Source organism: Talpa occidentalis, unplaced genomic scaffold, assembly GCF_014898055.3.
Source record: "Talpa occidentalis isolate TD23 unplaced genomic scaffold, MPIMG_talOcc4v2.1 talOcc4.9, whole genome shotgun sequence".
Classification (NCBI taxonomy): Eukaryota; Metazoa; Chordata; class Mammalia; order Eulipotyphla; family Talpidae; genus Talpa; species Talpa occidentalis.
Window position 1 is genome coordinate 66,047,172 of NW_023605305.1, and position 27,374 is coordinate 66,074,545.

General features: G+C 42.6%; 2 protein-coding genes across 5 annotated transcripts in view; both read left to right on the forward strand.

Moving 5' to 3' along the window:
* Positions 1–7,404, forward strand: part of ATP6V0E1 (ATPase H+ transporting V0 subunit e1) — a 32,884-nt gene extending 25,480 nt beyond the window's left edge. The window contains exon 4 of the mRNA XM_037498402.2: positions 6,922–7,404. The gene's annotated coding sequence lies outside the window, so the exon portion shown is untranslated. The remainder of the gene's footprint in view (positions 1–6,921) is intronic.
* A 14,554-nt stretch (positions 7,405–21,958) lies between these two features.
* CREBRF (CREB3 regulatory factor) overlaps positions 21,959–27,374 on the forward strand; it is a 51,504-nt gene continuing 46,088 nt past the window's right edge. For 2 of the 4 annotated variants that reach the window (XM_037501348.2, XM_054690832.1), the window contains exon 1: positions 21,959–22,099. The gene's annotated coding sequence lies outside the window, so the exon portion shown is untranslated. The other 2 variants (XM_054690830.1, XM_054690831.1) reach the window with 2 other exon arrangements.

A 27,374-nucleotide genomic window follows, 5' to 3' on the forward strand; every position in this document is an offset into this window, starting at 1 on the left:
GCTGAATGGAGGTTAGCTCTAAATGCTTAGCTAGGTTCTGGTCAGTCTGTTTTGGCAAGTCTACTTCTTAGGTGGCACTTGTGACTTCATACTGCCTCACAGCAGGCCACTCATGACACCTGGCTCTCCTGGGGAGAGTTCCTAAGGTGATCAGTGGGTTCAGGTGACCACAGCCTGGTCCTTCCAGTCGTAATATTCCCTCTCATCCAGTTACTTTGCCCACTGATAAGCTTAGCCCCAATTGAGCATTTCAGTAGAAATTGCAAGATAGTGATTTTCTGGTTCTTTCATTACTTCCGCATTTGATTCAGTGAAATGTTTCTATAAAGATGAACTTAACCCTCATCAACCAAGATTACTTGGTAACCTCGAAATATAGATTATACAGGAAAAGTAGAAAAGCGATTTAATTAATTTAATTTTCAGAGTAAGATGTTAGTGCCCAACTTACTTTTGGGGTATCCAGTGAGTTTTTCTTTCCTTTTTAAATATAATCAATTATATTTGTTATTATTTTTCTATTCAGTCTTTTTTTTGGTGGGGGGCATGTATGGGAGCCCTACTGTATTGGCTTCTATGTCTTTTTGATAATAATCTTTGCGTGTTTCCTTACTTTCTGGCAAACATGTCAAGCTCTCCCACACCCCTCTTGCATATTTACTGTCACAGACTTGGAACCTGCTGTTCTTCCGATTGCTTTCTCAGTTACCCACAGAGAGTTTCCCTGGTTCACTAGTCAGTCCCCAAGTCTGGTTGACCCTGGTTCCTTTCGATCACAGTGGGATTTGAAGACCAAGCTCTGGTTGCTGGGTGACACCATTTCTGCTGGTTGTTGCTTCTAAGCCTTAGGGTGAACAGATGCAGGCACATAGGCTTTTAAGAAAAGGAAAAAAATCATGAGTTAGTATTTCTAATTCAAATTTAATGTTATGAGTTTTTACTTGACTTTTTTGGGTTTTTTTTTTAATATTTTATTTTATATAATTCTTACATCATTTTTCATTTTTTCACAATGTGTGCATTTTCATTTTGGTTATAGTCCCCATACAATTGCACCCCCCCCCTTATTTTGACCCTAGTCCTTCCTCTCCCCGTGCCTCCCCCCACCCCGCCCCGACCCCAGTAGTGTGTCTCTGGTTTATAGTTGCTTGCTGATTTTGATTTTTACTTTGTATTAATTAGCCTTTTTCCTGGTTCCTTATTTAGGACTTCTTTGGTTTTATATTTCAATATCATTCACATATGCTGAAAACCTTGCCTCTTTAAGACAGCAACTCAATTACTTTCACTTTCCTATCATACTTATAAAACAGATTGTAAATAACACCAATATAGGTTTAGGATGTGGTTTAGGATGTCTTAGAACAAATAAATGTTTTTTTCTGAAGTCAATTGAAATACCTATTTCCTCTGGTGGTTATCAATTCAATATATAGATTAGGTTGTTTCATTTCATGTTTGCAGTTGTTACCTTTTTTTTGAATATGTAAAGCATACTACCAGAGTCAAAATTATAAACAAGAGAAATTCAGAGAAGCTTATTCTTCTGGTATTTCATTTTGCAAAGAGTAGCAAATATATGTATTTATCTGCCTAAACTTCTGTGTGGTGTGTATCTCTTTCCTCTTCACACACAGCTATTACAGATAAGGTATCATATTATGTATACTATTCTATGCCCTGCTTTTTTTACTGAACAATTCATTCTAGAGTTTGCTTCTATTAGTGTATAGAGATCTTCCTCAATTCATTTTATAGCCATTGATGTCCTTTTGGGTTATTTCCAGTCTTTGTTATTGATAAAGCCAGATTGCTGTTCTGTGCATATGACATTTTGTATTTTTGCCAGTGATCTTTGGGTTAAAATCCTTGAAAATGATATCTCTGGACTAAAGGTTCATACACTTTTTCTAGATACTATTACCCTCTCTTCTATAGGAATCATATCTTTTTTTTTTTTTTTTTTTTTTTTGCATTTTCACTAACAGTAGATGAGAGTGCCTGTTTCCTTACAAACTGGATTTTTGACAATCCAATAGTAAATAGTCAGCTTCCCCCGCCCCACTTAGACATCTATCTTTGCTCAAAGGGGTTTTGACTTCCCTTTGAAACAGACTTTTATAATCTGATTCACAAGATATTTTTTTACTTGGCTGTTTTTACCAAGTTCTCCTGTTTTCTAGTCTTCCTTTTAACTAGATTGAATGTGAATGCAAGGTCATTGACTGGTATTTAAAGTGCCAGCCACTGCGGCCTGAGTTCAGTCACCAGCCAGGGAGCTAACCCACATGGTGCAGCAGACCTCTCCTGTCTCCTCCACTGCTCCCCTTAGCAGTGTATTTCGGTGGATCAGCCTATTCTGCTTCCCACTCTGTCTCTGGCAAATCCTCTCACTCCCCACACGTCTGCCTACGCCCCAGTTCTTGCATGCATAGATAAATAAAATCTTTTTAAAAATAAATAAATAAAACTAAGAACTTTAGACCTCAGACTTGAAACTCCTTCCAGCATTGCCTTCCACTTCCCTGAGCCTCAGTTCCTTCTCTTACAATAAGAGAATTGAGTCCTTCGGCTTGCATAACACTGGGGGTGTGTATCTGACAGTCTCATTTGCCTATTCTTTTCAGTCTTGTATGTCTCGTTAACATGACTGACAAATTTCTAGTATTTGCACTCTGGTCACAGCAGCACCAGACTGCTTGAAACCCTTGTATTAAAGGGTGTTCCTTTAAAAGCCCTTTAAAAATGCCAGCAAGAGAAGGACAGGGTCAGGGTTAGGCAAACCCTGATAATGAACATCATGTCACATTTATTCTGCATCTGAAATGGTGTTTATGGTAGTACCCTAACTCTAGGGAGGTAGCACATCAAGACATCTAATTGCTGCCTAGCATTGGAGCAAAGAGAACTCTAATACAGGACTTCTCTTTTCTTGGTGGTATAATAAACAAATCAAGCTAAATTCCCCTTGAGCTTTGACACAACTGGTTTGATAAAGGAGTAAAGAAACTAGGTTTGCACCTGTCTTCACCTGGTAGGGAAAAATGTTTGATTTTGTACATGATTTCTTTAAGAGGGCACAAAGCAAGAGGTATGAGCCAGACTCATTTTCAGCACAGAAAAATGAGCAGTCGCAAAAGCATTAGAGTAATTTTATACAGAAGAAATTGAATTGCTCTGACACAGTTAAATGCCTAGCTGGTCTTTTCCTACCTGCATAACTTCAATTGCCATAATTTTCTTTCATGTATTGTTGATAGCTGAGTGATAGCACATTATGTTTATTGACTAGAAATCTTGCCCAGTACTTCGAAGAACAGTATTCACTCTGTCTCTGCCCTCTGCTAGCCTTGTCTGCTATCCTAGATTCCTAAGATTCTTAGGAAACTATCACATCAAGGTTGCTGTTTTTTTCCATGTTCCATTTTCCTACAGCCTTGCAGGGAGGGAGGTGTTGCTTGCATGGAATCTCCTAAAAGTGGATTTGGCTACAGACCCACTTAGTTGGTGAACCACATCATTGTAATATATTAGAAGAGCTTATATGGTTTACCATAGTCCAGAAGGGCAAAAATTCTGTTTTATTATGAGATCTGGACAGGAGAGGAGTAGAGAGAATTGGTAATAGGCCTCTGCCCCGGAGGACCTGTTTTTCTATGTGTTCCAAACTTGAGTGCTCATGAGGTGCATAGTACTGAGTGGTATTTACTTGTACTTGAGTGGGAATTTCAAGGGGGACTGTGGGTTATGAAGGGGTTTGTGATATGTTGAGAGGTTGGAATTAAGACTTACTTGTGAAAAGTTAAACAGTGCAAAGTGTTTTGTGGATAAAAAGCCTGTCTTTCACTCTGACCTCTCTGACTCGATATTCTCCCACACAGTCACAGTCATGTCTTCATTTCAGTTCCTGATTTCATAGTTTCCCTTGTCACTTAAGGTCAGGCCCTATACATTCTTCAGTTTCTTTCTCCTTTTCCCTAATCTAGTTGCTTCTACTGGGTCCCTTGTGTTTGCCCTTCTTTTCTGTTCCTCCTTCAGGCACTCTGATTTCTGACCCAGATGCCCACAGTAGTTCCTCATTGGGTCTCCCTGTCCCTACAGTCAGTATATCTACAAAGCATCACCCTGACTTTTCGTGCTGTAGCACTTCCTGAAACACATCACCACTGGGCCCGGAAGTTTTAGTCATTCCCTATGAACTACCCCAGGGTTTTATTTTAACCTGAGCTTTCTGATTTTAGTGAATTTATGCCTCTGAAATGCTGTGTACCATGTTGGAAGCTCAATTTCTGTCATTGTAACCAGAATCCCATGAGCCACAACAGATAAGGACAACTAATCTACAGGTTACATCCCACCTTCTAACTTGGGGGGCAGGTCCCTTCCTGTCTTCCCGCAAACCACCGTTGTAGGCTTTCTTTTCACTTTTCTCTGTGAACTTTTGGTTCCAGCCCTACTATTTGCACATCCTTGACCTACTAACTTTACTTAGTTTTTCCTGTTTCTCACCACCCTATAGCATTCATTGCCCTATGGCATGCATTACTTTTTTTAAAAAGGAGATTGGTAAACACACTCTTCTCTAAACATTCTTTCTGATTGCTAAACTTTGCTCAACCATTTCTCTCTGACCATCCAGCTTGCAAATTCTTGTACTTCTTTTCCTGGTCACATGGCTGCTTCTACTCCAAAATGTATTTAGCTCTCCATCTTTTGCCATTCATTTAGTGCATTGCCTTAAATGATTAAATACATGTACCTTAGTTTGCTTAAATATCTCTTGTAGTTAATCTACAATTAATACATACCTTACACCTAGTAGTAAAGAAGGAATTATTTTATGAATTTATCTGAAATGAAAAAATAAAGATAAAAATGAAACCTATTTGAGTAACACATGTATTCATTCATCCTTCTCTGAATAGATTGTCTGATTCTGGGAATACTAATATTTTTGTGATATCTTTATTCTCAGTTTTGTCTGAAAGTAGCTACTTAGTGATTCCCTCATTTTACAAAATGAGAACGTGGACTCTTGGATTGAGTTCCCCACCCCCACACAGCGATTTCATGTTAGAGAGACGAACAGAATACGTGCTGCTTTGATTCATTCCAAAATCAAACCACAAGAAGTTTGTGCCATTTAACATAATGCTCGCTCATGTTGAGTGAAAATTGTCTCTTTTCTATGTGGGTTTTTTTTTTTTTTTTAATAGAGGCGTGCTTATTTATTTATTTATTTGTTTGTTTGTTTGTTTTTGTTTATACATGCACTGGGTACAGTCAGAAGCACGGGAGGGTGAGAGAATTCACCAGAGCCAGAGCGGGGAGCAGAGCAGGCAGAAGGACCGAAGTACACTGCTGAGGGGAGCAGCGGGCGGCAGGAGAGGTCTGCGCGCCATGTGGGACCCTCCTCCGGTGGCCGGAGAGCAGCCGGGGGATCGAACCGGCGCCGCAGACGCTGCGGGCAGCTTCGCAACCCAGCGCTCAACCGCTGCGCCACCAGGGAGGCCCCTCTACGTGGGTTTTTTAAAGACCTATTTTTCCCTTTTGTGATTGTTCATCGATCAGAAAAGGCCTAAGCAGTGAGGAAATCTAACCAGGAGGCTCTTCATAGAAAAGTAACACATTAGACATCTGCATTCACTACTTTAGCATTCTCAAGTACAATTATAATCTGCCTGCTACTGCCATCTATTCAGAGGAGCTGCTCTTCTGGCCTCAGAATGAGAAAAAAAAATATTAGGTTAGAGGAGAAGGTTTGATGAAGCCATGAGGCCACAAGAAACCAATAGCTGTAGTAATTTCTGCTCCCTGGCCTGACGGCTATTTTCCTAGTACATTACAAATTTGGGCCTCTAATTGTACTCAAGTGCAGTGTATTTGGTTTGCTGGGTCTTGCTTTAGCTGGTCCCCAGAAGTCTGGTGCTTTCTACCATCCAAAGTGGTTGGGCTACCCCTGCTTACACCAACAGCCTTAGGAGCTGTCCCACCCACGAGATCACAGGCCTTGAGCAACCTATCATTTCATCACACTGCACTGTGGATTCCCCTGGTTGTGCCCACTGATTGGAAAAGCATGCCTACATGCTTTTGACCATCAGTCTGCCTCCCACAAACCATGTCTCATTGTACTTTAACATCTCACCCTACCTGCATTTAACTTTCACCTTCAGTTAATTGTGTGTCACAATCAGTTTGTTTCCTTACTAGCCAACTTAAGCCTTGTGTGAAAATTGCCCTTTTTTTCATTTTCCTTTCTTCTTCATTGTTTTTTTAATTTCAGAAGTAGCACATGTGACTTTATTTATATAGCCATTATAAAATAAGCTTTATATAAAGGAGTTTATGCAACCACTGTTAGCAGTTTGATGTGTGAAGATACGTGTTTTAGATGTTGCTTGCTCTGCAAAGGTGGCATTGCAGCTTTAAGCTTCCAGAAAAAGAAATTTTTGTTTGTCACCTACAGTTGTAGCAAGAATAGAGAGCAAACCAGAATCAACCTGGAGTCCCAAGGAGCCTGCTTTTTAGGAGCTTGACGTAGGAAAACCTTGTCACACCTGTGGGAGCTCTGCTTCCTTGGTGCAAGAGAGGAAGAGCTAGTACAGATTCTCAAAACTCAAGTGAACTTGTTCAGTTCCAGTCCCATTAGTCTTAGCTTTGCTTTTCCTGCTTTCTGTGACGGAGTTAGACCATCACTGGTCATCTTCAGCTTAGCAAGGGCCTTGGTAATTGGACTTCTTGTCACAGCTCTGCAAAATCTGCCCAAACTTGTACTTGAATTGAGCTCATTTTTCATTCAGGTATTTAGTGAACACCTCTGTGTTTTAAATTATTGTCCTGACTGACTTTCTGATGTTAATCTTTTGCTTCCCTGAGGATGGTGTAAGGACCAGTTACTGGAACGACTTTGTCTTGCAGGTCACGGAGAGAATTCCTCTAGATGAAACCACCTCAAACCAGACTGACTTCTTTGACTCTCCCATTTTGGCCATCAGCTGCCTTAAACATTCACAGCACATTTGAATATCTTATTCTACAATGCAGTATTTTTTCCTGTCACCTTTTTTTATACTCTGATGAATCATGTGCCTACTTAACCTAAACCATGCTGGCTCCATAAAATGTTCCTGCACTCTTCTGCGACAGAAGGTGCTAGTCTTCTGAGCAATGCCTTACTCTCTCCTGGGAACCTATGGATTTGAAGATGGCTCCTGCCTGCTCACAACGTGGGAATCAACAACGTATTTAAAACTTACAAGACAATACGACTCCGCTGGAGCAGTTGGTAGGGGAGCATATTCAAAGGGCAGATCTGTCCCAACAGAATTACACCAAAGTCTATTTTCAGGATGAATCTTCTCATTTTCTCCATCTTTTGGAATAAATTATTTTTCTGCTTTCTATGGAAATCTGGCTTTGGTGTTCATTAAGCTCATTTTTGTAAGCTTTTCTATTTCTAGATAATGCCTTTTTAAAAAATGGTGCTGTTGCTCAAACTTGGGTTACATGCTAAAGCTGGCCATGTAGTTTGAGATGCCTGAAGAGACTGGTAAGTACTTTCTTAGCCACTCAGTAAGCATTTGAGTGCCTACTTTCACAAGGGCACTGGAGTAGTTAAAGATGCATCAACTAGTGTGCCTGGTAGTTGGGAGAGATGAGGTCATTATACATAGAATTACAGTCCAAGGCCAAGTTTGACCATTGTTCATAGGAAGGAGACCATGCTGCTGAGCAGGCCGTAGGTCAATACCAGCCACAGGGATGAGATAGAGATACCCTCACCAGTCCATTTATGTCACACCTCAGAAATGGGGCTGAAGGAATGAGTGATTTAAAGGGTCTGGGGCGGGAGTCAGTCATTCTGTGTTTCAGTAGCAGTAATTCACTCATTTGGGGGCTTGATTAGTTTTAAAGGATCAGAAATTAGACTGAACTCATGACCTTTTGACAGCTAGCCAAGAGTGGGTTTCCTGTTTTGCAGTTTGTACTTTTCTATTTCTCCCAAACTATCTGAATTCATTGTTTTGCTATTTTTATGGCCAAAGAGAGTTTCTAGCTGAAGTGACTGTCCAGCTCGGTTATTCCTTTCCAGTCTTACCTTTCATTTTGAACTTAAGTTTTTCTGACAATTTGGCCACACTGTCCTGTACATTCCATTCAAAGGGTCTTGAGCTAATTTCAGCAAATCCATGGAATCCATGGATTTCTGAATCCATGAAATCTGAAATTGAAGGGGCCAGAGTGATGCATACTGACCTCATCATCTTATTGATAAAACATCTGAGCCCAGACAGGGAGCATTACTTGCCCTGTTTAACACGGTTCTGTCAGCAGCAGATTGGTGGGGTTGAATCCAGTTTTCCTAACTTCCCCGCCAGGGCACTTCTCACTTGCTCCCTTGTCTCTCGCGGAGTTGCATTGGCCTGGAGCCAACCCTGGATTCTGGCTGGAGGGGAAGAATTCTGCCGTTGCGTATGACCAAGCTGTCTCCCATCAGAACAACTTACTTGACCCTTAATCAATATTTGTCATTTAAGAAAGCAATGCCAGGGTGACTGAGTACATAAACGAATGCCTCTGTCACTGAGCCCTGACTACATGAGGAAATGTGACTCCAGTACAGCTATCTGCAAGTCAAGCCCTCCCATCTCGGGTCACAGGGGTCTGTTTGGAACCTTCCCAACTTCCACTCCAAGGTGACTCTCCAGCAGACTATATTTTTTTTAAAGATTTATTTTATTGATTTATACACGCACTGGGTACAGTCAGAAGCGCAGGAGGGTGAGAGAACTCACCAGAGCCAGAGCGGAGAACAGAACAGGCAGAGTGACAAAATACACTGCTGAGGGGAGCAGCGGGCAAGGCAGGAGAGGTTGTCATGCCATGTGGACCCTCTCCGGCGGCTGGGGATCGAACCGGCGTAGCAAAGGCTGTGGGCAGCTTTGCAGCCCAGCACTCAACCATTGTGCCTTCAGAGGAGGCCCCAGACCATATTTTTGAAGCTAAACCTCTTGATGTTTTTAATGTAGTGGCACTTCCCTGGACATTGCTTTTGCCTATCCGGAGTTAAGCATACAGCCTTGGCTGCTGGGGAGCCTGCATTGATTCAGGGCAATAGACCTTAGCTGTTGTGTGCTTCGTAGCAGTGTCGGAGGGCAGTTTGGAGATTGTGCTCATTCATGATCGTGGTTTGGCACACTTCCAACTTAGTGGCATAGTTGAAGGCTGAGGTCACAGTCCTGGCTGCTCCCAGTCCCTGAGTTCTGCCTTATCCTGTCATTTGGAACGGAACCATTTTTGTATGTTTTATCCCCTCTAAGTGAAATAAATTAGACATTGGGAAGTAAACCAGATTACACTGCTTAATGGTTTGCACTTCGACTTCGTTGCAAATTGGTGAAAGCCAATTTCCTCAGGCATGAGTAAGGAAGACTAGTGAGTTGGCTGTAGTATTAATACCAGTCAGAAACAAAGGGACATGAGCACTAGGGGGCCTGAAGCTGTGCCAGTTTTGACTGTCCCTAGTGGAAAAATTCGGCTCAGTAAGCGCTCTAGGGAGGTAAAAAGCCCCAGTAAGGCAGCAGCTCCCCAAGCACTGGTGGGGCTTGTTCCTAACATGGTCCTAATGGCCTCATTCCATAGAGCCTTGGAAGAAGATGGGAACTCATTTCCTAAACAAATTGGAGCCCAAAGACCTCAGAGCAAGTTCGATTGCACGTGCCTCAAGCCAGCTGTAGGTGCTGAGCCACCACCTACCTGTATTACTACTGTTGAAGTGCAGGAAGGATGTCAACTCAGATTTTGTGAGGGAAATGCAATAGATTTACTTTGCCTGGGAAGTCATTTAATGTAGGTCCTGTTCCCTCATTCATGAAATTCTTGAGATAAATGCAATTAATACATAAACTCAGATGTTTGCTTCTTACCTCATCCTTAATAATTGAACCTTTCTGCTACAACCTGACCTGGCATCTGAGAGGAATGTGTGAATCAGTTCGCGTACTCCGGTGCTTGCCAGCCCAGATTGACAGGAGCTCCATCCATTCCTTTAAAGGATAGTGAAAATATCTCCCTCCTCTAAAGCCAGTTCATGGGATGGCCTCCTGGATTAAGACTAGACTAGGAAGAGACCTTGGTTCACAATTTACTGTATCACTTGCTAGTTTTATAACTTTGGACAAATCATTTCATTTCTGAGCCTCAATTTTTTCATTATAAAATGATGAAATACAGAGTTTCTATATTTCTGCTATACTAGGTTGTCACCAAATGGAATGTTGGTAGTGAAGTTGATTTGTGGATTATACTACACCAAGGGTATTTTCCAAGAAATGACAAAGTCCTCAGGATCCAATGACAGTACTTTTCTATGAACCTTAGGCTCCAGAGGGGCAGCCAGTTGATTTTTTTTTCTATGTATGGTTTCCATTTTGATTAGTCGTTTGTACTTGCATTACAGAAAAATAAGAGGTATGCATCAGGCTCCAGGTCTGAGGAGGAAGATGTATCTCTTACAAGAGAAACAATCATAGCAGAAGTGTCTGGGCCACATCCTTCCTGTCCTTCCATGTTCTACCAGATCTTAGACTAGAACAGGAATATTTCTGGCATGCTTTTGAAGATGTAATCTGATTTCTTTAAGCATTGCTTTGTTGTTTTCTTTAAACATAAAATGATGCCTATATACTTATTGCTGGCCCAACCTAACAGTTTATTCTGTCTGTCTTTAGTGTTACTTCATCTAGCTGTCTTTCTGGCAGTGGTAAATGTTCTACCATGCTGAGGCAACTTTAGAATTGAGAAGTTATTTTAAATTGTTGCTCAGAGTCGTGGGAAATTTGGCCCTGGATTTCTTCCTCCTCCAAACTCAGTGAATCAATTGCTGCAATATTAACTATATTTAAATTATATTTTTAAACACATACCTAGGCATTTAGAATGGCTTCTCATTATTCCATGCCTCTATGTAAGAACAAATATATTGAAAATGAAGATGGACTCCAGCATATTACTTCCCCCTCCACCCCAGCTTTGTTTCGACTTTCCCTTTGAGTTGCATGGATGTAATGAATTGTGGAAGATTCATAATGTTCAAGGGAAAAGAAGCACAATATAAAATACCACCACAAGGGATATTTATCACAGCACAGGTCATTGAAACCAATCTTAATGCCTAACATCAGGCGGTGTTTAAATAGGTCATGCTACATCCAAATGAAGGATTATCATAGTGCATTAAATCCTTCCCCCATCCCAGAATATATGCCTAAAAAGAGATGAAAGAGGCAAACAAAACCATTGACATTACTTGCTCTTGGATGGTAATTGCAAGTGATCATCAATTTCTTTTTCCTTCTCAGCATTTTCTCCAGTGGAAATATTAGCTTTAATAATAAAAGGTAATAGAATTTCATATTAAGAGAAAAAAAAAGGACTTTAAACTTAGCGATACTGCAGGGCCTCCCTGGTGGCGCAAGGGGTTAAGTCGCAACCTATGAAGCTGTCCACAGCTTCTGCAGCACGAGTTCGATCCCTGGTTGGGGAGCTACCCACATGGCGCAGCAGACCTCTCCTGATTCGCCCGCTGCTCCCCTTAGCAGTGTACTTTGGTCAATCTGCCTGTTCTGTTCCTCACTCTGTCTCTGGTGAATCCCTCACCCCCCACACCTCTTGCCTGTACCTCAGCTCTTGTAGGCATAAATAAATAAATCTCAAAAAAAAAAAAATAAACTTAGTGATACAGGAAAAATCCTGGTGGAAATAGACCAAAATGTTGATAATGATTATTTTACAACTTGGTGTATTTTCCACAAAGCATGTGAGACTTTGATAATTGGGGGAAAATAGGTATTTGGGGGATACTTTTGTCTGAATGGTGTTAATGCTTCCTCAAGCATTATGTAATTATCTCTCACACACATACCCCTTTTTCTTTAGAGTAATTCAGGGTCAGGGGAAATGAAGTCAGCTAGGTTTATGAAAACACTGACACTTTTGAATCAATGAAAATCAATGAGTTCACACAGACTGACTCGCTTTCATATAGTGCAGGACACGACCAAGTGCCCAGCTTATGCAAGCAGCCTCCTTCTGTAGAGGTGCCCCCAGTGACACTTTGGTGACATGAAAAGGGAGCATTGATTCTGATTCTGCCCACATAGCAAAGTGGAAGCCTGGGGCATTCATGTTCTGGGGTCCCACATGGGTTAGAAAAAGCCACACTGTTCTTCCACTCCCAGCTGCTCCAAGCAAGGCTTTCATTCAGCCTGTGCTGCGGCTTGAGTTCAAACCCCCTCCTTGTGAAATGTTTTAGTTCTTTTTCCCTAACTCCCACTCCAAGCCTGTACCCCCAACCCCCAGGCCAGCTCCAAAGTGGGAATATTCTGATGACTGAGGCTAGATTTAAGATTTTTTCTAGTATAGCCACCCACATGGATCTCAGAATTCTTCTCCAATTGCTGTCAGGCTTTTGACAGGGGTTCCTTCCATAGTTTCTTTACACTGCCCAAGAGGGGTACTACTGTGGGTCACCTTCCCAGAATAGAAAAGCAAAGCAGATGTTTTGTAAAAGCCAGCACTGCATTTGAGGAAGTGTGAGTTCAGAAACTAAATGTGACTCTGCAAGCCACAGAGCTTTTCACCAGCACTCACCAAGTTTTTTCAGCTCCTCTTTGATGTCAGCTGCTCCTGGCCATGGCAGGCAGCAGAGACTTAGGCCCTGTCCCCCCAGAGCTTCCAGTGCAGTCTGGAGACAGTGAAACTGTTCCCCAGGGCTCCCAGTGGGTGGAGCCCATGGCAGCCAGGTGCTGGAGCTTAAAAGTACAGATTGCTGGGTACGGGCACGAGAAACACTCAAGAAATGGTGGGGGGAGGTTTCTTGAAGGAAATGGCCTTAAGGGTAAACCCCAAAAGTGAATAAGAGCCAGGTAAAGAGTGGTCGAGGTGTTCTTGGCCGAGCAGTGACCAAGGAATTGCAGGAGTCCAAGAGAGAGAAGTGTCCTGGATCGTGGAATTCAGAAGGAACCAAAGTCAGGGAAGACGCTGCATTGGAGCACACAGATGATTGAGTGGCTATTGTGAGGGGGTGGGGGGAATAGAGAATTCTACCCAGGTTCCCAACAGGGTGCATGGCAAAGCCTTCCACAGCGATGGAGCAGTGATAAGTTCAGACTTGAATAAGGAGAGTATGAAGGTGTCTATGCGGGCAGTTGCTCTATGGGGTCCAGAACTGAAGGAGAAGGAGCAGGCGGAAGGGCGCCAGTGTGGAGAGGTGTGGATGAGAAGAGATGCCGAGCACTCACCCCTAAGGTGTGGGCAGAGGAAGAGAGTCTGTGAAGAAGATTCAAGGCCACGCATGGCTTGGTCAACTGTCAGCACCCCAGTCACCATCAGTGTGCTAAGTGTATTTCTACGTACATTATCCTATGAAGTGAGTTGGGCACATTCCTATTTTACAGTTGGAGAAACTGAGGTCAACCAAGATTATGCAGGTTAGCCAATTTCACCCAGAGACTATCTTCTCAGTACATCAAATTCCCTACCATTCCAGAGATCTCGCTGCTCCTTCACTGGGGTATGGTTATGGGGTTTCCAAGCCTCTCTTCCAAGTCTGTCCCATTTCTGAGATTCTAGGGGACTTTTACAGCTTGTTGTTTTTCTTTGTTATATTGTTAATAATAACAGCTAACAGGTATGTAGCAGCTGCATATGCAAGACATTTTTCTAAATGCTGCCGGTGTGTCAAATTGTGTAATTCTCACAACAGCCCTATTAGATAAAGGTATAAAGCCACATGCTTGACAAAGAAATCAAGGCACAAGGCCACAAGTTAACAAGTAGAGGAAATGGGATTTAATTCCAGGAGAGTCTGATCTCAAGGCCCAGGGCTGTCACTGTGTCTCCGTGGCATTTTTCCAGGGTAGATTATCCCGTGTTACCCACTTTGGGTCTTGCAGACTTAGCTTCTTCGCCATGATTCATTCCTGCAGTATCTGCAGCAAAGGAGCAGCCCACAGGAAGGCTCAGATACGAACCTAAGTGACGGAGTGAATGCGCAGACTCCCTGCTCTGTCCGGGCATAAGTGGGGTCACAGTGGAACTTTCGTGTATTACATTGCTTTTGCAGAGTGCAGCTCCAGGAGAGGCATTATTCCCACTCTACCTCTCCCTTCTTGGCACACCTGGCACCCTTCTCTACTCATCCCATCTGACTATTGTCAGGCCCTGGAGGTGTTCTCCAAGTTCCTCTCTTTCCAAGCTGTGGGTTCCCACAGGAGCCTTTGCTAATTTCTGCCATCATGATGTGTAATTTTCAGGGTTGTCCCCAAGGCTGCAAAAGCTTTGCTGGGCAGAATCTCTGCTTGTTGAAATATTTGATCCCTACAATCTTGCACAAAGGTGTTTAGTAAGTATTAATTCCTTGGGAGTTTGTTTGGAAAGAGTTCTGTGGGTGGCCAGCTTTCAAGTGCACATTTTGTAAATTACAATCTCTAGATACTGAGTTTGCTTAAAACAAAGGTACAATTGTCTGACCTAAAGCTCTAGGTCTTGGACCAGCTTCATGGCATGGGACCTGTCAGTTGCACAGGACCATGATTAGAAGTGATCTGCCCTTAGTTTAATACTCTTGCCTTGAAATTCCTACTTTTGAGTAAGAGGCCCTGCATTTTCATTTTGCACTTAGACCTGTAAATCATGCAGCTATTTCTGCACACTGGAGTGTATCCCTCTGTCTGACCTCGGTTGGGCCCTTATTGGGGTACTACACACATATCTGTAACCACCCTGAAATCACCTGCAAGTCTATGGCTTTTATCATACCTCCAGAAAAGTTTAGAAGCATTGTTGTAAATAATAAAAATAGAGAAAATTCAATACCCATTTATGATTTAAAAAAAGAAACAATGTAGGTGTTGAGGGAATTACCTCAACATAACAGAGGCCATAGATGAAAAGTTCACAGTGGGGCTTCCCTGGTGGCACAGGGGTTAAAGACACAACACTATCAAGCTATTGCTAGCCACTGCAACGTGGTTCAATCCCCAGCCAGGGAGCTAACCCACACATGGCGCAGCAGACCTCTCCTGTCTCGCCTGCTGCTCCCCTCAACAGTGTATTTCAATAGATCTGCCTGTTCTGCTCCCCACTCTGTCTCTGGTGAATCTTCTCACCACCCTGCACCTGTGGCCTATACCCCAGTTCTTGTATGCATAAATAAATGAATAAAAATAAGTCTAAAAAGAAAAAAAAGTAAAGCCCACAGCTACCACACTCAACCATGAAAATCCCTAAACACTTCCTCTAAGATCAGGAACAAGACAAGGATGCCCTTCCTACCACTTTTATTCAACATAGTATTAGAAGTATTATGAGCAGTTAAGCAAAGAAAATAAAAGAAAGGCATCCAAATTGGAAAGAAAGAACTAAAACTGTTACTAATTATATATGACATGGTATTAAATATATAGAAGACCCTAAAAGCTCAAGGGCAAAAAGTTAGAATTACTATATACATTTATCAAAGTTACAAGATACAAAAAGAGTACACAAAAATTTGTTGCCTCTCCATTCACTAATCAACTATCAGAGAAATTAAGAAAATCCTATTTACAATTGCATCAAAAGAATAAAATACCTAATAATAAATTAAGGAGATCTATATATTAAAAACTAAGACATAAATTAAAGAAACTGAAGAAGACCCAAATAAATGGAAAGCTATTCCATGATCACAGATTGGAAGGATTAATATTGTAAAAATGTCCATATTTTCCCCAAGAAGACATATTGGCCAAAGGTACTGAAAGATGCTCAACTAATCATCAGAGAAATGCAAATCAAAGCCACGATGAGATAGCACTTCACTGGTGTTAGGATGGATAGTATAATAAAATAAATAACAAGTGTTGGTATGAATTGATGCAGCCACTATTTTCCACCAAAAAATGCTCTGCAGAACTACTTACAATAACCAAGACATGGCAACAACCTGTATTCTTCACTAGATGAATGGATAAAGAAAATGTGGTCTGGAGTGGAATATTATTCAGCCACTAAAAAGAGTGAATCTTGCCATTTGTTATGGGGTGGATGGAACTTGAAGGCATTAAGCTAAGTGAAATAAGTCAATCAGAGAATGATAGATACTATATGATTTCAGTTATATGTGGAAGCTATGGGGGGAAACAAATTGATAGATAACAGAACAGATTGGTGATTTCAAGTCACATGGTATCGGAGGGGGACAAAATGGGAGAAGAGGGTCAAAAGGTACAAACTTCCTGTTGTAACTCATGGGATGTATTGACCATCACAGTAACTACAGTTACTAATACTATGTGGCATATTTGATAGTTGCTAAGAAAGTAGATCTTAAAAATTTTCATCACAAAAAATATTTGTAACTATATGTGGTGCCCAGTAGTACTTGGGATGTGTTGATCATTTCATAATATATCCAAATATGGAATCATTATGCTGTATACCTGAAACTAATATTAATATCAATTATACCTCAGTAAAAATTGAAATAACAATAGAAGAGCTTCACCTAGTACTTGCTGTGTGCCAAGTATAAGGACTTTCCATGTGTTGCCTTGCATGTCAGCAGAGTGGGGCCAGGGCAAAAAGCAGCATAGCATGTCCTCATTCTGGAATAACATCATTTTGTTTAATGTTGGCCAGGATTTTTCTTCCTTATCAATGTTAAAATGATTGCGTTGAACTAAGTGATGTTATTTGAGTACTGGGTTTCGTTATACATCATTTTGCTCAAAGTCGTGGTTTCCAAGACCTGTCAAGAATGTTAAGTAAGGGCTTACTTTATTGCACATCAGCCTCTTTCTAATGCTTCCTCCTCCTCTATTCCCCACCAAATAGGTCCTCCCTTTCTTCCATGGTGTTTATAGGAGCCTGTGTTACTGACTTTGTGAAGAGGAGAGGAAAACTACCCCCTGCTTTGTCATAATCCCACTCCTAATTTCCCCAAAGCAGACTTTTCCTTTTGCCAAACAGGGACGTGTCGAATGGGAAAGTGGGCAAGACGCCCCCAGTCGAGCTGAGCCATCATAGGGACACTGGAGATGAGCGATAACCTGCTCATCAGGAACCAGAATCTTGGCGATAGCCTGAGTGATGGGTGCCTCACCCTTGTAGGCAAGGAGCAGGTGCCCGCTAGATCTGGGTGGAAAGACAGGGAGCCCTCCATGAGCCTAGCTGAGCACTGTGTTATGGGGCTTGGGTTTGGAGGCTTCCTCCTGCTTCTCATCCTAACAGGGTAGAATCTACATGTTTGTTAACGGGCTTTATGTCTCACTGTGATTGGAGTATAAAGGCCTTTGCGGAAAATCGCTCCCATTTATTTTACACATCTCATGCTTAGAGTCTGTATCTTGTGAAAACATGATGAAAACTCTCACTTAAAGCTGGTCGGCACCGTCCCTAGTTCTGCTGTAGCACAAGGGAAGTTTATGAATTTATGAATTTGTGGCGGGGGGGCAGCAATCTTGGATACACCTGACCTCCTACTATCTACCACCTCAACTCTGAATTGTCCAAACTGTTTACTTACTGCATTTGGAAAGCTAACTTCACAGTTTTACACCAGACTGGGTCCCTTGGAATGGTGTGCCTTCATGTAGTTCAACAGAATATTATCACAGCTACAGGTCTTGGTTCCTGCTTCTTATCAGTCTATTCCTCCACTTTCTGTTTTTATCGTCCTACTTCTGGCCTCAGCAACAGAAAGTCTTATTGTACCTGTACTTTGGGAGTCTTTCCCCAAACAAATGCTAGATTGTTCTCACTCCCTGGCTTCCTGGTTTGTTATCAGTTAAGAGTTACTGATACTAACAGTGCATGTTCAGCTCAGTGCTGACAAAAACAAAAGAAAACAAAACAAAACAAAACAAAAAACCCAAAACAAAAAACCACAAAAACCATTTGTTGTTTTAGAAGTTTTCACTCTTAGCAAAATAGACAAAACAAGTTTGACAGAAAGATAATGAAATCATAAAACAGTCTGAGTTGCTTGTCTCCATCTCTTGCCATGCTTTTTCTCTCCTGCTGCTCTTCCAGTCACATTCCCCCTTGGAAGATGACAGAGGATCCTCTGTGTGTGTGTGTGTGTGTGTGTGTATGTGTGTGTATATATATATATATATATATATATATCAGGCCCTGCGTTTAATCCTCCAAGTCAACAAAAGACCTTGACTGAAATCAAGGAACTCCTGTGGGTTACTAACTTGCCCAAATAATTTACCAAGAATATGGCCCTGAAACACTTATACTATGTTCTTAACATCTGTGCCAGGGGCTCCCCTCTTATAAGCTCTAGTGTTGTATTGTGAGCTTTACAAGCCATCAGGTTATCGGTGAATCCAGGGCAAGGACTGTGGCTTCATGTACAGAGCGGGCACCCAACAAACGTCAGTTTCTTTATTTCTCTCCCTTCCCTTTCCCAACCCATCACTAAACGCAGGCTTGACTATGCTGTCTAATGACATGTCCCCCATTCTCCATAATTCAAGGTTGCATTGCTATTTATGCCATTTTATTTAATTGAGAAAATACTATCAACACTCATGATAGAAATACTGCAAAGCAAGAAGTACATCCAGTACTCAACTGAGTGGTAGAGAATTAATGGGCACAGACATAAACCTGATAGAAGTAGATTTAATAGAAGTTTTGGCATCTTGAGCCATGGAATAGGGTGAATGGGATTTCGATGTTAACCTGTGCATTTAGATCACAAGCAGTCATTCACTTTCTATCCCACAGCAGGCCTGGTTCTGGGTCTACAGAATGAGGAATCAGGGTATGTAAGTAAATGATAGACTAGGGCAGGCATGTGGGATTGAACCTGGTGCTTTTTAGGAGAAGAAACCCGTCAGAGCTCTTACATAAAGACACTGCATCCTATTGAGAGGTTAAACCAATGGAAAGAAGTGATCTTTATTCTTCTGCCTAAGAATTTTTTTCAGGAGAGATGAATGAAGGGATGAGTCCCATTGTCAACCATCAATTCGTATCTCTTTTACATTCAACCTCAGCAATATTCTAGTCTTCTCAGAAAGCAAGTCCGTTTTTAAAAGTGTCAGAGGGACACAGCTTTTCTTGGATTTTTCCAGCTTTGAGTTAATTAATCTCACTTCTGAAGCTGTGAAATCTTAACATACCACACAGGTCCAGAGGGGTCAGGAAAGAAAAACGTTTTGACTCACAAGGATAATTCTCATTTAGCAAACATGTACGTGATCTGCAGGCAGGGCTCAATCTGTACTCTAATGATTTACACACACTACAAACTTTAGGTCAAAAGGGAAGTTAGGACCCTATGGCAGCTGTTTTCATTCTTTCTGGAAAACTGAATGTTAAAGAATCACAGAGAACATACAGTACTAGTCCAGATTCCTCATGGTGTAGAAATTGCAACCCAGAGAGGTCCAGCCCCTCACCCGGGACCTTGCACAGCTCAAATTGGGGTCTTGAGTCCAAGAACAGTGTTCCACATACATTGAGGTTTAAGGTGAAATGTTTACATAGACAAAGACTATCTCTGGAACAATACACAGAGAGTGGGTAATTGTAGTTGCTTCTGAGAAGGAGAAATGAAGAGCCAGGGCACAGAGGAGATTTAGTATTCACTAAATACCTTTTCATAATTTTTGAATTCTGTACTGTGTATGTATGTTACCTAATCTGGAAATAGAATATTTATTTTTAAGAATTCAATGGAGTCCTAAGTTTTGTTTTGTTTCCTCTTTGCCTCATGTTTGTGTAGAATAGTTTTCTGAATCAGGCCACCCCAGCACATATATGATTCTACAGGAGCAAGGTTAAGTACTTTGGAAGTGCCAGTGGCAGTAGGTTACCACTCTGTGGCTAGAACAAGAAGAGCCTCTTAAACCTCAAGTCAGTGCTATTCCAGAGTCCCAGCTTCCTGCCAACTTTGTGGCACAATCTGGCAGGAAAAAACCCCAGAGAAACACAAATCAATTAGCAGTCAGTGATTTCATTCACTTCAGAGCAGGATATAGTGGTTAACAAACCTTAATGGGAAGGTCTCTATTAGCCAAAACTCAGTCCTTTCCAAGACAACAGGCAATGCAAAGGCAGGAATCCAATTTAATTCATTGGTAAGTGCCTTCAGTGGGCAGAGCCTAGCCCTAAGAGAAGAATCTGCCTGTTCCTTGACCCCAAGGAACAGAATAGGGGTGGTGAACGCACCTATGTCCAGAGGGCAGTGTAATAATGGAAGAGCTAACCATCTGCTGGAACTTTTCCAGAAATAGTATTAGGAGAGAGAGAATAGTCCCTGATGTATTCCATGGAGATTTAATGCATGAATCTCATATGGGAGGATGAATGAGAGGAACTTGGCTCAAACTTCCCAAGCTAGGTTTTTCTACTGGGGTTTCAATGTACACTAGGGAAAAGACTCATTCCTTCATTGAGCACTGAGGCCCTACTATGTGCTGGGCATTGTGGAGGATAGAGGTGCGATTTTCTTCTACTTTCCTCTTAGGTATCTATTGAATACATCGACTCACTATTTATATTTATATAAAAGTATTTTGTTAGTAGCTGTTACACTTCTGAAGCCCAGAATTAACCTTACTTGCTATTAAGTCTACAGTAACTCTTCTAAATGGGGTCCTTGAACAATCTAATATTACCACTCATTAAACACTGTAAGTGTCTTAGAAGATGTCACTGAATTCTCACATCGATTCCATGAGGTACTTGCAGAGGAGCCTTACAGAGGTTAATAATTTGTACTGGTTCACACAGAGCAGAACAAGCATGAAAAATACAGGTTGACATTCAAACAGTATTTAATGACTGTCTATGTTGACATGGCATGTAGAGGATCAATTACATGGCTAGTCCCTAACCTCTTGAAGCTTATGATCTGTAGAAGTTTGAGTCCAAAATTGTCAACGTTTACGTTCTACTGCTTCCCTAGATCTGTGCAAAGAGGAGCCACATTTCCAAAGAGAAAACTGGCATGCTTAAGGAATCTGAACAAACAATTCTGTCACCCAATTCTTTACCTCTGTTTACTAAAATCAAGTTTCTGTTCTCAGAAGATAAATTCGGTTCCTTTAAGGAGTATAAAGAGCAGTCTGGAAGTACAGAGGGTAACAAAGTGGGTCACTTAACTGTGGGAACTTGAGCAAGTAATTTAATTCCTCTAAACTTTAATTTTCCCATCTGAAAAATTGGTGTCTTACAATTGCCCGTGCTTGTGGGGAGAACTGAGAAAAGCCCATCACATGGTACACATTCAATAAAGGGTCGCTGTTGTTACGAACAGGACTAGGGAGCAGAAGAAAACCTCAGGCCCATATGTTACGAAGGTTTGTTTGGCAGACATTACTCGTAGCATTCTGCACAGTTGTGTGGTCTCTCTCAAAGATCCACAGCCCTGTTGATTCCTCCGTCTAGGGCATATGTGAGCAATAAAAATTGAATGTTGCATGACAGTGAGGCAAGGTGAGTCTCAGTGAGTTAAGAGGTTCAGATGGGGAAGACAGTCATGAACGAGGTCGATACAACCCCCCTACTAAATGAATACTCTTTATTAAACCTTTAGCCCCTTCAAGTTTCAGTGACCTTAAGATGGAAATATACGGACACATCCGGCCTCACCGAGTAGCTAAAGAGATAACTTAAAACGGTGGCTGTGCAAACCTCTGTAAACGAACATCGCTTACAAACGTGAGTGTGGCTGGGTGTCAAACACACCCCACGCCCACGCTGCAGCGGCAGACGGCGAGCCCCCGCTCCGCCCCCTCTTCCTGGTTTTTCCCGGCAACCCGCCTCTCCGGCGTCAGGTGACGAGGGTGCCTGGCCGGCTCGGGCCCCTGATTGGTCGGGCTGCAGAGCGCCTCGCGATTGGCCCGAGGTCGGCGGGCCCCCGCCTCCCTCCTCCTCCTCGCCGCGGCCCACGTGAGGGGGGCGAGTCACGCGATTTCCGGGAACCCGTCAGGAAGGACATAAACAAAACAAACCCGAGGCAGCATGGAGAGGGGCCGCGGCCCCTGCAGCGGAACTGGACTCAGCCCCTGAGCCGCCTCCACACCCGCAGGTGAGCGCCGCTGCCCGCCGCCCCGAGCCCGCCGGGACCTGGGCTGGGGAACCAGCCGAGCGGGGGGCGGAGGAGGGCCGCCGGCCTAGGAGTCAGCAGCGCCGGGGCTCTGGGCCGGGCCGGCGCGGGGCGGGGGCCGGGACCAGGGCCGAGTCTAGGGGCGCGCGGCCCGCAGGCTGCCGCTGGCCGGTCACGGGGGCTTCGGCTCCCCTCCCCCACCCCCGGCCCGGGACGGTTATATAAAAGCGCGGGGCGGCGGTAGAGGGAACCCACGGGCTGGCGGCAGGCTAGGCCAGGGGTGGGCAGTGCCGGGCGTCCGCCCCGCCACGCCGCCGGGTCCTCCACCGCTGCCTGTGAGCGGGAGGCCGTGGCTGCCGGCAACCGGCCTGTCAGAGAAGCGAGCGGGTGGGAGGGGCCGGCGAAGGGAGGGGAGGCGAGGCTGGCGGGGGAGGAGGAGAGAGAGGGGCGTGTGAGGAAGGGCCAGGGCCGCGAAGGTTGGAACCCGGCTGGCAGGAGACGAGGAGGCGCGGGCTGGGGTTGGGGGGCCCCGGGCAGGGGTGGCTCGGGGGTAGTCGCCCCCCTCTTCCCGTCCCCGCCCCAGCGACGGGCGAGAGGGGCCGCCCTCTCGGGATTTGTTTATATGTCTTCTCAAAGCAGCTTGAAGCGGCTGGGAGGCGGAGTCCTCGGCGCGGAATGGCAGGCCCTGTTTCCAATGGGGCAGGCGGGTGGAGGCGGCTTCGCCAATGGGAGCAGGGGAGGCGGTGCCGCTGAGCCCCAATTGGTTCGGCTGTACCGGGGGTGGGGCGGGTGGGGCGGCCATGTTAGATGGGAGGGGACCGGTGGTGGTGGGTCACCGAGAGGGGAGGAGACAGGGCAAAGGGCGAGGGAGCCGGGCCGGGGGCGTTTCTGGTGTCCGAAGGCGAGTCCCATCGGACCTGGAAGTAGCTCAGGAGAGCCTGAGCCCGCACTCCCCACCCGAGCAGAGGAGGCAGGGAAGTACCGAAGGCAGGCCACCCGCCCCTGGGGGTGGTTCCTGGGACTAGATATGGAGCTCAGTCTCTGGAGTCTCCCTCTGTCTCGGCCCTTCGCTTCCTGACAAACCCGGCTGCCATACCCTGTAATTGCCCGCCCAAGAAAGCAAACCTTTCTGCTGTTTCTGAGCGGACTTGAGCCTTAAGACTACCTTAAGGAGGTACTTGGATAACTAGTGTTCTGAATTTCTGCACCAGGCCTCAGCTAGAGGCAGGCACTGAGAAGGAAGTTCTGCTTTCCTGGATCTTGCCCAGAGAAAACCAGAACTAGAAAAGCCGAGAAAGTTAAGGGCAGGGCGGGGTTTCCATTTTTCATCAGGATGCCTTTTAAAGATTAAGCACGGGCCCTCTGTGCCTGTCCTAGTGTTAATATTAATTCAACCCTCCTGCTCACATTAATTGGTAGCGCATGTAAATCAACTTCATGAGAGAAGTGAGCCTTGAGAAAATTAATTAGATTTGAAGGGTTTTTAGAACTTTGTCTTTCGAATACTTCGCAGGTGAGAAATAGGATGAAGGTCTGTGTTTTTAAGCAGAAAGTGAGATTGTTATGGAAATTTTGTGACCTTGGTAAACTGGTTGTCACTTGTACTTTTAAATATTCTTCCCATTTTCCTGTAATACAAAGCTAGGAGTAATACCAAAGATGGTGGTTGGGGAGGTGGGTGGTATGACTAATTAGAAAATCACTTTAATTGTGTTGTGATTGTTTTGGCATTCTATTGACCTTAAAAATGCTTAATTTAGCCTTGTGTTACCATCAGTTATAATCGGTGACTCCATTGGTATTGTCAACGGTTCCAGGCTGTGGCTGCATCTTTGGTTAAGCACTTCTGGGTGGGAACAAGCCTCAGACTGTGTTTGCTTAGGAATTTGCATTATCTCCTATTTTGCTAGCTGAAGAAAGATAACAATTGGTAAATAAATGGGTTAGCCATTTCTGTAGTAATTTGACATGTTTTGTTCACAGTTCTATGTAAACTATGTAGACTATGTAAAACTAATCACTGACTCTTTGATAGACTCCAGATCTTAAACATAACTTTTACAGCAAATAAAAACATTACTTTTTTTTAACCAGTTGTTATTTCATTGATTAGTATTGTGTTGGCTTTCCAAATCCTAGTGCTTTAAAATACCATCATTAATTATAAAAAAGCTATCGCTAACCTTAAAACCTTCATTGATACTTGGAATACTTACTCAATGCCATTTTTACTGTTCCATTGGTTGATAAATTCAGTTAGCATTGAATATTTAACAAAATGTTCTCTTATTCTAAGAATGGCAGATAGATCCACTAGGACTTATTTGGGTGTCATTCTTTTATTTAAATGAGATAGTTGCTTTGAGATTTTAGAGTGGTAAGAATAGAAGAGGCTAACTACATTCACAAGAAGAGTTTTTTGATGCTTTACCTGTCATCCCCATTCTATTTGTCATACAGGTGAAAACAAACTTTTACAATGATATGTTCTGTTTGGTTGCATGTGGATTCTTCAGTATGAGGAGTAAAGGAATACCTAGTATCGCTCCTGATGGTGGTTAACTAAATACAAGCGACATTGACAGTTTAATGAGCTTGTATGTAATTTTATTGATGTATCAGTTTTAAAAAGATAAAAATTATATTCACTATTTAAAAAAATTTGTATTCAGTATTACAGATTTTGAATGAATCAGTAGAGGTTTGTTTCTATGTGGGTTTGTACTTGGATGTTTTGGGAAAGAATTCTGACTCTTTTACCATATTCAGTTGCTCATCTTGCAAGATAGATAAATTCTAGGCTAGAAGTGAGTTTGTTAGATCGTTGGTTCTGGTGGTTCTTAAATGGGGTTCAGCAAACTTTCTATGTTGGGTCCAGTAATGAATATGTAAGTTTTGTGAGCCATATAGTTTCTTTTTCTTTTAAAGATTTATTTATTTATGCATACAAGAGTTGGTGTACAGACCAGAGGTGCAGGGGGGTGAGAGGGTTCACCAGAGACAGAGTAAGGAGCAGAACTGGCGGATTGACTGAAACACGCTGCTGAGAGAAGCAGCAGGCGAGAGAGAGGAGGTCTGCTGGGCCATGTGGGTCACCTTCCGGGCCTGGGATCGAACTTGTGCTGCAGTAGTTGCGGAGTCCTTGATAGTGCTGATGCTTAACCCCATGCGCCATCAGGGAGGTCCCAAGCCATATAGTTTCTGTCACATCTATTCAACTCTACAAATTGTAGCATGAAAATAGCCACAGACTATGCCAGTAAAACCTCACAAGAACGAGCAAGCTATGGTCAAAATCTATAGCTTGTTTGTCAACCCCTGTTCTAAGATCTCAATCACTTCGTTTTAAGTACTCAGATGTTGCCGTAGTGGATGTTACCATATTGTAGAATATGTAGACATGTGCTTTGGATAATATTTGAGCACTTGCATAATGTACATTATCTCTTGCTTTGAATAATTTTAATAATAGCACATGGCAATGTTATCCTTTTTATTTTATTTGCAAATAGATAATTTCTGGAAAAACTGTTTAAAGCAAATGTTGGTGTGTTGAGTCCTGTTTATTTTAGAGATATGTTCCTGATTGAAAAACTTTGCCTTTAAGATATGATGCCTAATATATTAATGTATGAACTTTAATATATTCAAGGGCATGATACTATTGAGTTTAGAGGTGCATTAGCATATTCCTAACAAAACTGAATAGCTGTTTCAAAAGATGTTAGTCAAGCGAATAAACACATTTAGCTCTTATACTCATATTTGACATGCAGTTAATTTAAGTGACATTCATTGTGCTATTGCCGGAGATGTTTGTAGAATTACTTAAGTAGGGTAAGATATTTTTTCAGACAAAACCCAAAAAGATAGAACTTGCCTTACCTCACCTTCCTTGAAAAATGTCAAGTGGTGCTACGTGCCCACCGAAGTAGAGACAGCATGTCCTAAAAATATCACACAGGCACATACTTAATTTCTTCATAGATAGCTTCTTGCTTTGTTTTTATCTAATATATCACCAGTTTTTGATGAGTTGAGCTAGATTTCAAGTGCAAACATGAAAGTTTAGAAAGAAGAATGTATTGATCTTTTAAAATTGAAAAGGATCACATGGACTATAATCTAGTTTCTAGTATTGCAAGCTTCGTAGGTGACTCTGGATAGTTCACTTTATTCATTTGTAATAGTGGGGATTAATGTTTTCTGTCTCACAGAGGGATATTGGGAAATTGTTATTGTGTTCTCAAGCTCTGCTACTATGAATATGTTAATACTTTAGTCTGCATGGAGCCACCTCACAAATCTGGATTTGATTTTCTTTTCTTTCTCAGTTTCAGTCCTTCTCATTTTGTTTTTATTAGCACTTGCCTCACTCTGCAGTATTTCTCTACCCATTTAAGGGTGAGCTCCTTGAGGTCAAAGTCTGCCTCTTATTTCCCTATTCCCAGCACCTCTCATTTGTGCCAGACACCTTCTAGTGCTTCTGAACTACTTAAATAGATGAAACTCTTAATTGCTAAAAACTACTTCTCTGGAAGGTAATAAAGTCTACTATTAGTAGAGATATTGGGCTTTCTTAGTTGAAAGGGAAGAATTTTAATTATCTGCTCAAAAAGCCTTCATTGCTTTTATGAGAGTTTATAGAGAAGCTATTTTGATGATATGTAAAAATCCCTCAAATTCTTTTGTTAGTTTGTTTTCAGATACATTCCATTAGTTATCTTTGTTCAATACACCCTCCAGGTACAAAAAAGTTGTGCTTTGTTCTTTGGATTTGTCAGTACTGCGTGGCACATTTGTCTCTGGTGTTTGGCAAATGTGTGTGGAACCGCTTATTATTTGGGATAATTGTTCCCTCTGTATAACAGGGTCCTCTTTTGGGGGAAGCATTGAAAAGTAATGTTTGCTAGTAAGTCTGTTTTTCCCTGGTGGCCGGGGGTGGGGGGGGGTGGTGGAATGGCTGCCTTGGGGAGAGTTTGGTGCAGGGAACTTGTAGTGATACTTTGTGACTGTAGTGCTGTCCCATTCTGTCACCAGCTCATGTACCCTTTTACCAGTTTGCAACTTTTCTTTCAATAGCTATATTGGAATTCTCCCTAAGCAGCTTTCCAAACTTTTCATCTCCCTATGAATTACCAGCAGTTCTAATCATTCTATCATCTTGTCCTCTTAACAGGAAACCACTTTAACATATTTTGTTACAAAGTCGTGTTTTCACTTATCTTTGGGTATTGTTGACTTTGATCGTTTTCTA